We start from the raw sequence: 13,204 nt of genomic DNA, 5'->3' as shown, positions 1-13,204 counted from the left end.
CCTTGTCACCAGTTATAGCCAACATGTTCATGGAAAAGTTTGAATCAGACGCCATCCAGACATCCACCCTGCGTCCTTCCCTGTGGAAGAGATATGTGGATGACACTTTCGTCATCTGGCCACATGGCCTCCCAGCATTGAACCACTTCTTGGACCACATCAATTCTAGACACCCATCTATCAGATTCACCATGGAAGTGGAGAAAGACGGTAAACTACCATTCTTGGATATTCTGTTTAAGAGGAGGCTTGACGGATCCTTGGGACATTCTGTCTACAGGAAAGCCACCCACACAGATTCCTACTTGAAACCGGATTCCCACCACCACCCATCTCAAAAGAATTCTCTCATCAAAACGCTATACCACAGAGCCCATGGCATTTCTGACCAACACCACCTGACTGATGAATTAAGACATGTACATCGGGCCCTCAGGATGAACGGATACTCTGACCGTACTATCCGCCAAGCTGTCTCTCCCACCACACAGAAACAACCACATGAAACTCCGACCAAAACTATCACGTTACCATACATAGCAGGCGTGACCAAAAAGATCTCCAAAATTCTAAACAAACATAAGATCCAAGTCCGATTCAGTACAGTGCATAAAATCCGTGATCTGATTCCATCTGTGAAGGATGTCGTTCCTGACTTACAGTATCCTGGAGTCTACAAATTGAGTTGCATTTGTGGTGATTGCTACATTGGAGAAACAAAACGTCATGTTGCTGATCGTGTCCGCGAGCACAAGTCAGATCTGAAACACGGCAGAACTGATTCTTCGGCCGTTGCCGATCATTGCTACAACTCGGCGGGCTCTCATGAAATTGTCTTTTCCGAGACCAAGGTTCTCTGCAAACCTCCGGGCTACCATCAAAGGTTTGTACACGAAGCCATACAAATATACAAACACAGACATAATTTCAACCGTGATGATGGGTACAAACTCAGTAATCACTGGAAAGATGTTATTAACCACGCAAAAAAGACTTAATTACACTTTTTGGACCATCTTATCTGACAGGCACTATTTTAATTTACTTCACCGAGTGTTAACATCCCCAGTGTTTAACAGTAATCTCTTCATTGTTCTTTGATCACCGCTCGCCCTCCATCCCGACACGTTTCCATTCATTGTGTTGAGCACTACGTGATGTCTTTGATCACCGCTCGCCCTCCGTCCCGGCGCGTCTCCATTCATTGTGTTGAGCACTGCGTGCAGTCTTTGATCGCCGCTCGCCCTCCGTCCCGACACGTCTCCATTCATTGTGTTGAGCACTACGTGCAGTCTTTGATCACCGCTCCTCCTCCCTCCCGATACGTTTCCATTCATTGGCTACCACAGCCTGATAAGCTCTCCACCCCCCCCTCTCCACCTCCCTTCAACTTGCTTATAAGGGATTACATCTTGAATCATTGCTTCACTTGATGCAGCTAATTCGGCTGTGACGGTCCCACCTGATGACGGAGACTTGTGTTGCCTCCGAAACGTCGTGAATTTTATTTTTGTTTTGTTTTATTTTACTTTCATTAATTTTAATGTTTTACCTACGTGACTTTACCGAAAAAACCTAAGAATATGAATCATTGCAGTCACGAAAGCTTCAAATCTAGAATTAATGCCCTCTACGGGGAGGAATTCCACCTATCTGTTAGAGTTTTTAACAGACAACGAGACAAGAAGTCACAGCTTCTCGAGACGCTGGCCTTCCTCAAGAGATGCCGCGATAACAAGGTAATACCCATCGCTTTCACACTCACATCCGCTGCTGTGTCCTCACCGAACTCCAAACAGATCTTATTTAAAGCTAGCCTATCACTAATCTCGGAGAGAATAAGGTTACTCCGATCTGAACTCGATAATTTAGACAAGACTCTCTTACAAACACATCTAATGTTAACACAACAAATGTCACCTTCTGATTGGAACCACGTTGATAACATGACTTCTGCTTCTGCTGACTCAATGTCAGCCAAATGCAAAGCTAACCTGATTTCTAAATTCAAACTCCTATCTAAAAAGAAACCAGAGCCACACATCGCAAAGCTGGATGTTAACAAGACCGTGATTAATCAGAGTAACATTCCAATTTCTGACAATCTAAAAACGGTACTGGCCAAAGGACTAAATTTCGCCGTCACCCCTAAATATATACCAGTAGAGGATATGATTTCTCAGATTGATGTAGCCCTCAGAGGCATAGGACACATCCATGCGGATGTAGCAAGAGCTGAAATAGCTACTATTCTTAAGAATGCTAAGAAACCCACTAGTAACATCAGCAAAAACGAACGCTCTGAACTCGCGAATTTAAAAAAGAGAGATGATATAGTCATCCTCTCGGCAGACAAGGGCAATGCCACGGTCATCATGGATAAAGATTCATACAACAACAAAATCCTGGACCTGCTTAATGATGGGAGTTACTCCAAAATTAAAAACGATCCCACTAAAAGCCTAACGACAAAAACCAACAGTATCATCACGAGTTCGACTTCCCTAATCGAACCAAGCAAACGTCCCTCTCTAAAACCATCGGCGGCAAGACCTCCCAGACTCTATGGTCTTCCCAAAATCCATAAAGAAGGCACCCCGCTACGACCCATCGTGTCGACGATAAACTCTCCGACGTACAAACTAGCTCGTTTTCTATCAGATACTCTGCTCCCCTTCACAGGCAAGACCTCTTCGGCAGTACTCAACTCAACCCAATTAGTCTCTATGGTTAAGGACATGGTACTATCTCCTGATGACATCCTCGTCAGCTTTGATGTAGTATCTTTGTTTACCAAAGTCCCAGTACCGGACACCCTAACAATAATTGAGGACTTAGTCCAACATGGATTGAATTCTGATGTACCTGCGCTGGTTAGGCATTGCCTCACCAACACCTATTTTACCTGGAATGGCACCTTCTACAAACAGAATGAGGGTACCCCTATGGGCTCCCCCTTGTCACCAGTTATAGCCAACATGTTCATGGAAAAGTTTGAATCAGACGCCATCCAGACATCCACCCTGCGTCCTTCCCTGTGGAAGAGATATGTGGATGGCACTTTCGTCATCTGGCCACATGGCCTCCCAGCATTGAACCACTTCTTGGACCACATCAATTCTAGACACCCATCTATCAGATTCACCATGGAAGTGGAGAAAGACGGTAAACTACCATTCTTGGATATTCTGTTTAAGAGGAGGCTTGACGGATCCTTGGGACATTCTGTCTACAGGAAAGCCACCCAGACAGATTCCTACTTGAAACCGGATTCCCACCACCACCCATCTCAAAAGAATTCTCTCATCAAAACGCTATACCACAGAGCCCATGGCATTTCTGACCAACACCACCTGACTGATGAATTAAGACATGTACATCGGGCCCTCAGGATGAACGGATACTCTGACCGTACTATCCGCCAAGCTGTCTCTCCCACCACACAGAAACAACCACATGAAACTCCGACCAAAACTATCACGTTACCATACATAGCAGGCGTGACCAAAAAGATCTCCAAAATTCTAAACAAACATAAGATCCAAGTCCGATTCAGTACAGTGCATAAAATCCGTGATCTGATTCCATCTGTGAAGGATGTCGTTCCTGACTTACAGTATCCTGGAGTCTACAAATTGAGTTGCATTTGTGGTGATTGCTACATTGGAGAAACAAAACGTCATGTTGCTGATCGTGTCCGCGAGCACAAGTCAGATCTGAAACACGGCAGAACTGATTCTTCGGCCGTTGCCGATCATTGCTACAACTCGGCGGGCTCTCATGAAATTGTCTTTTCCGAGACCAAGGTTCTCTGCAAACCTCCGGGCTACCATCAAAGGTTTGTACACGAAGCCATACAAATATACAAACACAGACATAATTTCAACCGTGATGATGGGTACAAACTCAGTAATCACTGGAAAGATGTTATTAACCACGCAAAAAAGACTTAATTACACTTTTTGGACCATCTTATCTGACAGGCACTATTTTAATTTACTTCACCGAGTGTTAACATCCCCAGTGTTTAACAGTAATCTCTTCATTGTTCTTTGATCACCGCTCGCCCTCCATCCCGACACGTTTCCATTCATTGTGTTGAGCACTACGTGATGTCTTTGATCACCGCTCGCCCTCCGTCCCGGCGCGTCTCCATTCATTGTGTTGAGCACTGCGTGCAGTCTTTGATCGCCGCTCGCCCTCCGTCCCGACACGTCTCCATTCATTGTGTTGAGCACTACGTGCAGTCTTTGATCACCGCTCCTCCTCCCTCCCGATACGTTTCCATTCATTGGCTACCACAGCCTGATAAGCTCTCCACCCCCCCCTCTCCACCTCCCTTCAACTTGCTTATAAGGGATTACATCTTGAATCATTGCTTCACTTGATGCAGCTAATTCGGCTGTGACAGTCCCACCTGATGACGGAGACTTGTGTTGCCTCCGAAACGTCGTGAATTTTATTTTTGTTTTGTTTTATTTTACTTTCATTAATTTTAATGTTTTACCTACGTGACTTTACCGAAAAAACCTAAGAATATGAATCATTGCAGTCACGAAAGCTTCAAATCTAGAATTAATGCCCTCTACGGGGAGGAATTCCACCTATCTGTTAGAGTTTTTAACAGACAACGAGACAAGAAGTCACAGCTTCTCGAGACGCTGGCCTTCCTCAAGAGATGCCGCGATAACAAGGTAATACCCATCGCTTTCACACTCACATCCGCTGCTGTGTCCTCACCGAACTCCAAACAGATCTTATTTAAAGCTAGCCTATCACTAATCTCGGAGAGAATAAGGTTACTCCGATCTGAACTCGATAATTTAGACAAGACTCTCTTACAAACACATCTAATGTTAACACAACAAATGTCACCTTCTGATTGGAACCACGTTGATAACATGACTTCTGCTTCTGCTGACTCAATGTCAGCCAAATGCAAAGCTAACCTGATTTCTAAATTCAACCTCCTATCTAAAAAGAAACCAGAGCCACACATCGCAAAGCTGAATGTTAACAAGACCGTGATTAATCAGAGTAACATTCCAATTTCTGACAATCTAAAAACGGTACTGGCCAAAGGACTAAATTTCGCCGTCACCCCTAAATATATACCAGTAGAGGATATGATTTCTCAGATTGATGTAGCCCTCAGAGGCATAGGACACATCCATGCGGATGTAGCAAGAGCTGAAATAGCTACTATTCTTAAGAATGCTAAGAAACCCACTAGTAACATCAGCAAAAACGAACGCTCTGAACTCGCGAATTTAAAAAAGAGAGATGATATAGTCATCCTCTCGGCAGACAAGGGCAATGCCACGGTCATCATGGATAAAGATTCATACAACAACAAAATCCTGGACCTGCTTAATGATGGGAGTTACTCCAAAATTAAAAACGATCCCACTAAAAGCCTAACGACAAAAACCAACAGTATCATCACGAGTTCGACTTCCCTAATCGAACCAAGCAAACGTCCCTCTCTAAAACCATCGGCGGCAAGACCTCCCAGACTCTATGGTCTTCCCAAAATCCATAAAGAAGGCACCCCGCTACGATCCATCGTGTCGACGATAAACTCTCCGACGTACAAACTAGCTCGTTTTCTATCAGATACTCTGCTCCCCTTCACAGGCAAGACCTCTTCGGCAGTACTCAACTCAACCCAATTAGTCTCTATGGTTAAGGACATGGTACTATCTCCTGATGACATCCTCGTCAGCTTTGATGTAGTATCTTTGTTTACCAAAGTCCCAGTACCGGACACCCTAACAATAATTGAGGACTTAGTCCAACATGGATTGAATTCTGATGTACCTGCGCTGGTTAGGCATTGCCTCACCAACACCTATTTTACCTGGAATGGCACCTTCTACAAACAGAATGAGGGTACCCCTATGGGCTCCCCCTTGTCACCAGTTATAGCCAACATGTTCATGGAAAAGTTTGAATCAGACGCCATCCAGACATCCACCCTGCGTCCTTCCCTGTGGAAGAGATATGTGGATGACACTTTCGTCATCTGGCCACATGGCCTCCCAGCATTGAACCACTTCTTGGACCACATCAATTCTAGACACCCATCTATCAGATTCACCATGGAAGTGGAGAAAGACGGTAAACTACCATTCTTGGATATTCTGTTTAAGAGGAGGCTTGACGGATCCTTGGGACATTCTGTCTACAGGAAAGCCACCCACACAGATTCCTACTTGAAACCGGATTCCCACCACCACCCATCTCAAAAGAATTCTCTCATCAAAACGCTATACCACAGAGCCCATGGCATTTCTGACCAACACCACCTGACTGATGAATTAAGACATGTACATCGGGCCCTCAGGATGAACGGATACTCTGACCGTACTATCCGCCAAGCTGTCTCTCCCACCACACAGAAACAACCACATGAAACTCCGACCAAAACTATCACGTTACCATACATAGCAGGCGTGACCAAAAAGATCTCCAAAATTCTAAACAAACATAAGATCCAAGTCCGATTCAGTACAGTGCATAAAATCCGTGATCTGATTCCATCTGTGAAGGATGTCGTTCCTGACTTACAGTATCCTGGAGTCTACAAATTGAGTTGCATTTGTGGTGATTGCTACATTGGAGAAACAAAACGTCATGTTGCTGATCGTGTCCGCGAGCACAAGTCAGATCTGAAACACGGCAGAACTGATTCTTCGGCCGTTGCCGATCATTGCTACAACTCGGCGGGCTCTCATGAAATTGTCTTTTCCGAGACCAAGGTTCTCTGCAAACCTCCGGGCTACCATCAAAGGTTTGTACACGAAGCCATACAAATATACAAACACAGACATAATTTCAACCGTGATGATGGGTACAAACTCAGTAATCACTGGAAAGATGTTATTAACCACGCAAAAAAGACTTAATTACACTTTTTGGACCATCTTATCTGACAGGCACTATTTTAATTTACTTCACCGAATGTTAACATCCCCAGTGTTTAACAGTAATCTCTTCATTGTTCTTTGATCACCGCTCGCCCTCCATCCCGACACGTTTCCATTCATTGTGTTGAGCACTACGTGATGTCTTTGATCACCGCTCGCCCTCCGTCCCGGCGCGTCTCCATTCATTGTGTTGAGCACTGCGTGCAGTCTTTGATCGCCGCTCGCCCTCCGTCCCGACACGTCTCCATTCATTGTGTTGAGCACTACGTGCAGTCTTTGATCACCGCTCCTCCTCCCTCCCGATACGTTTCCATTCATTGGCTACCACAGCCTGATAAGCTCTCCACCCCCCCCTCTCCACCTCCCTTCAACTTGCTTATAAGGGATTACATCTTGAATCATTGCTTCACTTGATGCAGCTAATTCGGCTGTGACGGTCCCACCTGATGACGGAGACTTGTGTTGCCTCCGAAACGTCGTGAATTTTATTTTTGTTTTGTTTTATTTTACTTTCATTAATTTTAATGTTTTACCTACGTGACTTTACCGAAAAAACCTAAGAATATGAATCATTGCAGTCACGAAAGCTTCAAATCTAGAATTAATGCCCTCTACGGGGAGGAATTCCACCTATCTGTTAGAGTTTTTAACAGACAACGAGACAAGAAGTCACAGCTTCTCGAGACGCTGGCCTTCCTCAAGAGATGCCGCGATAACAAGGTAATACCCATCGCTTTCACACTCACATCCGCTGCTGTGTCCTCACCGAACTCCAAACAGATCTTATTTAAAGCTAGCCTATCACTAATCTCGGAGAGAATAAGGTTACTCCGATCTGAACTCGATAATTTAGACAAGACTCTCTTACAAACACATCTAATGTTAACACAACAAATGTCACCTTCTGATTGGAACCACGTTGATAACATGACTTCTGCTTCTGCTGACTCAATGTCAGCCAAATGCAAAGCTAACCTGATTTCTAAATTCAACCTCCTATCTAAAAAGAAACCAGAGCCACACATCGCAAAGCTGGATGTTAACAAGACCGTGATTAATCAGAGTAACATTCCAATTTCTGACAATCTAAAAACGGTACTGGCCAAAGGACTAAATTTCGCCGTCACCCCTAAATATATACCAGTAGAGGATATGATTTCTCAGATTGATGTAGCCCTCAGAGGCATAGGACACATCCATGCGGATGTAGCAAGAGCTGAAATAGCTACTATTCTTAAGAATGCTAAGAAACCCACTAGTAACATCAGCAAAAACGAACGCTCTGAACTCGCGAATTTAAAAAAGAGAGATGATATAGTCATCCTCTCGGCAGACAAGGGCAATGCCACGGTCATCATGGATAAAGATTCATACAACAACAAAATCCTGGACCTGCTTAATGATGGGAGTTACTCCAAAATTAAAAACGATCCCACTAAAAGCCTAACGACAAAAACCAACAGTATCATCACGAGTTCGACTTCCCTAATCGAACCAAGCAAACGTCCCTCTCTAAAACCATCGGCGGCAAGACCTCCCAGACTCTATGGTCTTCCCAAAATCCATAAAGAAGGCACCCCGCTACGACCCATCGTGTCGACGATAAACTCTCCGTCGTACAAACTAGCTCGTTTTCTATCAGATACTCTGCTCCCCTTCACAGGCAAGACCTCTTCGGCAGTACTCAACTCAACCCAATTAGTCTCTATGGTTAAGGACATGGTACTATCTCCTGATGACATCCTCGTCAGCTTTGATGTAGTATCTTTGTTTACCAAAGTCCCAGTACCGGACACCCTAACAATAATTGAGGACTTAGTCCAACATGGATTGAATTCTGATGTACCTGCGCTGGTTAGGCATTGCCTCACCAACACCTATTTTACCTGGAATGGCACCTTCTACAAACAGAATGAGGGTACCCCTATGGGCTCCCCCTTGTCACCAGTTATAGCCAACATGTTCATGGAAAAGTTTGAATCAGACGCCATCCAGACATCCACCCTGCGTCCTTCCCTGTGGAAGAGATATGTGGATGACACTTTCGTCATCTGGCCACATGGCCTCCCAGCATTGAACCACTTCTTGGACCACATCAATTCTAGACACCCATCTATCAGATTCACCATGGAAGTGGAGAAAGACGGTAAACTACCATTCTTGGATATTCTGTTTAAGAGGAGGCTTGACGGATCCTTGGGACATTCTGTCTACAGGAAAGCCACCCACACAGATTCCTACTTGAAACCGGATTCCCACCACCACCCATCTCAAAAGAATTCTCTCATCAAAACGCTATACCACAGAGCCCATGGCATTTCTGACCAACACCACCTGACTGATGAATTAAGACATGTACATCGGGCCCTCAGGATGAACGGATACTCTGACCGTACTATCCGCCAAGCTGTCTCTCCCACCACACAGAAACAACCACATGAAACTCCGACCAAAACTATCACGTTACCATACATAGCAGGCGTGACCAAAAAGATCTCCAAAATTCTAAACAAACATAAGATCCAAGTCCGATTCAGTACAGTGCATAAAATCCGTGATCTGATTCCATCTGTGAAGGATGTCGTTCCTGACTTACAGTATCCTGGAGTCTACAAATTGAGTTGCATTTGTGGTGATTGCTACATTGGAGAAACAAAACGTCATGTTGCTGATCGTGTCCGCGAGCACAAGTCAGATCTGAAACACGGCAGAACTGATTCTTCGGCCGTTGCCGATCATTGCTACAACTCGGCGGGCTCTCATGAAATTGTCTTTTCCGAGACCAAGGTTCTCTGCAAACCTTCGGGCTACCATCAAAGGTTTGTACACGAAGCCATACAAATATACAAACACAGACATAATTTCAACCGTGATGATGGGTACAAACTCAGTAATCACTGGAAAGATGTTATTAACCACGCAAAAAAGACTTAATTACACTTTTTGGACCATCTTATCTGACAGGCACTATTTTAATTTACTTCACCGAGTGTTAACATCCCCAGTGTTTAACAGTAATCTCTTCATTGTTCTTTGATCACCGCTCGCCCTCCATCCCGACACGTTTCCATTCATTGTGTTGAGCACTACGTGATGTCTTTGATCACCGCTCGCCCTCCGTCCCGGCGCGTCTCCATTCATTGTGTTGAGCACTGCGTGCAGTCTTTGATCGCCGCTCGCCCTCCGTCCCGACACGTCTCCATTCATTGTGTTGAGCACTACGTGCAGTCTTTGATCACCGCTCCTCCTCCCTCCCGATACGTTTCCATTCATTGGCTACCACAGCCTGATAAGCTCTCCACCCCCCCCCCTCTCCACCTCCCTTCAACTTGCTTATAAGGGATTACATCTTGAATCATTGCTTCACTTGATGCAGCTAATTCGGCTGTGACGGTCCCACCTGATGACGGAGACTTGTGTTGCCTCCGAAACGTCGTGAATTTTATTTTTTGTTTTGTTTTATTTTACTTTCATTAATTTTAATGTTTTACCTACGTGACATTACCGAAAAAACCTAAGAATATGAATCATTGCAGTCACGAAAGCTTCAAATCTAGAATTAATTTACAGACCTTTGTTTATCCAATAATATGTCAGTCATGGGGGGTTGTTTGACCATACTTCACCACATTGGTCATTGAGGATTGGTGAAGGGACATGGCCAGGACTAGTTCAGACAGCACTGTTGATGTTCACCATGGCCATGATTTAAACTCAGGCAGCCAGGTTTATGGAGCACAGTGCACAAACCACCGCGCCAATAACTTGACACACTGCCGCCGTGACCGTCACCAGGACAAGCGGCTTGAGAAACCAATGAACGAATATGTACATTATATGTACATCAGCTTTGCCTGTGAATTGCCCAGGGAAAGCTAGAGTCTGTCGCCAGGGAAACGGAGGTGTGGACCGCCCTACTCAACACGCTGCCGCCGGGACCCTCACCAGGACAAGCGGATTGAGAAACGAATGAACGAACGAATATAATGCACCGTTAGGTTCCACGCACGCAGTGCACTAACACTAAGGGGACTCCAGTTGTTTGCGCAACTGAGATTAATTAATTGCCTTACAGGGCATTTTTTTTCTTCACGTTTTTTCTTCATGCATCGCAAGTCAAATTGAAGTTGGCCGATGCTTCAGCGTATTCTATAAAATGTCGGGTTGTGTTAAATAATCATGCGCTCACTGTCCTTTCAAGCAGGGCTTCATGCGGTGGTGGTGGTTAAATAAAGATGGTTTGCGTTGGGTTTTTTTAAACAGTGCCCCTGTGGTGCTATTCATGGAACAAATGCTTTGCTGTAGCGGAACTTAAAACTAATGCACAGCAAATACATCCCTTTGGATAGAAGCGGCCCATGGACTGACACGTTCTGTCAGACGTTCAGTAAACCAGCATCATCATCAACATCCATGTTCAATCCTCTGCTGGATGAAGGCCTCCTCAAGGCGCTGCCACCTCTCATATGATCCTGAGATACAACGTGAACTGTCAACGAACCCATTTACTTTTGTCAAATCCTTTTTCTCCACGAGCCTTGCTGCAAGTTTAAGGTAAAGGTGCAGCCCTGCAATGACTTGTTCACGCTACTGCTAGCAGAAGTGCCTCCACGAGAGTGAGCTCAAGAGGATATATGGCCGACTCTTGCATGTTGGTCAGACGCTTGCATAGAGGTGGGAGAGTAGCCCACCTCCTACGCATTTCCCATAAATATGCTAAATTCCTCTTGATATGCAAATTATTTTGTCAAGGCGCTCTTTCCCCCCCTCCAATCCAGCTTAAAAAGACACTCCAAGCCTGGGGTTGTCATTCAGACTCTGTCTTCTCGACAGACCTGTTCTTCACCTGAGGACGGCTGCTTACGTTGTGGCCGAAACGTCGTGAGAATTATTTAATTATGTTTCATTTTTATTATTTTATTACTTCCCTTCTACGTGACTTTACCGAAAGAACCAAGAAGAAGAGTAGCCACACTTTATTCGACTGCACGCAACCTGCCGATCGACTGCGGTGTACCAGTGGATACTGCTGCGCTGGGCAGACGCCGCGCATATACTTGATGATTGAAGGAATACCGTTTTTGTCATTGTGGGCAGCTCATTTAACCGCTGCGCTGGCACATAATGGCGTGCCTCTGTAAATTTGTCACGTTAATGATTTAAATGTTCTGCTCAGCTGCATTCAGGATGCATGTTAAAGGCTACCCGAGGGAAACAAAGCTTGAAAGAAAATGCCCTTTGGAATAAGATTTTGTTTTAATATACATACATAAATGGGGAACACTTTTGGTGAGCGTGCACATTTCAACGGCTACAACAGAGAAGCGGAGGCACATTAGTATTCCTCGGGCGAGCCTATTCTTACTCGTCTCGTTATGTGCAGATTTTCACCAGCTGACTTGCAAGCAGCAATGTGCTTAGATAATGCTACATTACAGCTCGCAATCGATTCAGCTCCAGACCGGCGATGCCCTTTAAAACTGTGCAACGAGAGAGTGCAGATTTGACAAACATCCGTTTTTAATTCAATATCTATCGATTACGTACGATTTTCCCTATGCTTTGAAAGGGTTAAGTGAGTGCTGGTCATCATAAATACTGTCTCACCAGACACATTTCTAATAGAGGGCCTTTCATGATACACAAACCAATCCATAATGGCATGCGTCAATCAACCATTGGTTTCCCACTCAATCGAGCATGGGGCAGTGCTCATCTCCTGTGTAGAGCTCTGAGACCACGGTGCAAATTCCACATTTATATAGTGGGGGCCAGTCTTCCCATAGGACAATCTCAAAGCTGTTCCAATTTTATCAGCCTTGAAGGGATGATGAGTCGAGTCAACCCTCGGCTGAAATTTTAAATCACAACCTTCGTAAATTTTATCAGAATCTTTATATGGACTGGAGGAATCCGATGAGCTATGAAGCTATTTTCTTCACAGATGTCCAGTTGGGGCGAGTCAGCAAGTTCCAACAGTAAAGAATAAAACAACGATAGGAGTGCAAAATATAAGCAAGCTAAGCAGGTCACCAAACATTAATCAACAGCCGCACACCCAGCCATTGTGCCACCCAGCCGTACATAGCCAATCAATTAATTAGAAACGTTGGCTACGTACGGTGCGAAAGAAGTTCAACGTACACACGTACGTAACCAACCAATTAATTAGAAACGTTGGCTACGTACGGTGCGAAAGAAGTTCAACGTACACACGTACGTAGCCAACCAATTAATTAGAAACGTTGGCTACGTACGGTGCGAAAGAAGTTCAA

At 44.7% G+C, this 13,204-nt stretch overlaps 1 protein-coding gene across 7 annotated transcripts in view; it reads right to left on the bottom strand.

Moving 5' to 3' along the window:
• The window catches only part of PCLO (piccolo presynaptic cytomatrix protein), a 192,046-nt gene that overhangs the window by 115,693 nt on the left and 63,149 nt on the right, over nucleotides 1–13,204 (bottom strand). The gene's annotated exons all lie outside the window — the stretch shown is intronic.

The sequence above is a fragment of the Lampetra fluviatilis genome, chromosome 11 (assembly GCF_964198595.1).
Source record: "Lampetra fluviatilis chromosome 11, kcLamFluv1.1, whole genome shotgun sequence".
NCBI lineage: Eukaryota > Metazoa > Chordata > Hyperoartia > Petromyzontiformes > Petromyzontidae > Lampetra > Lampetra fluviatilis.
This window is presented reverse-complemented; position numbering and strand designations above follow the sequence as displayed.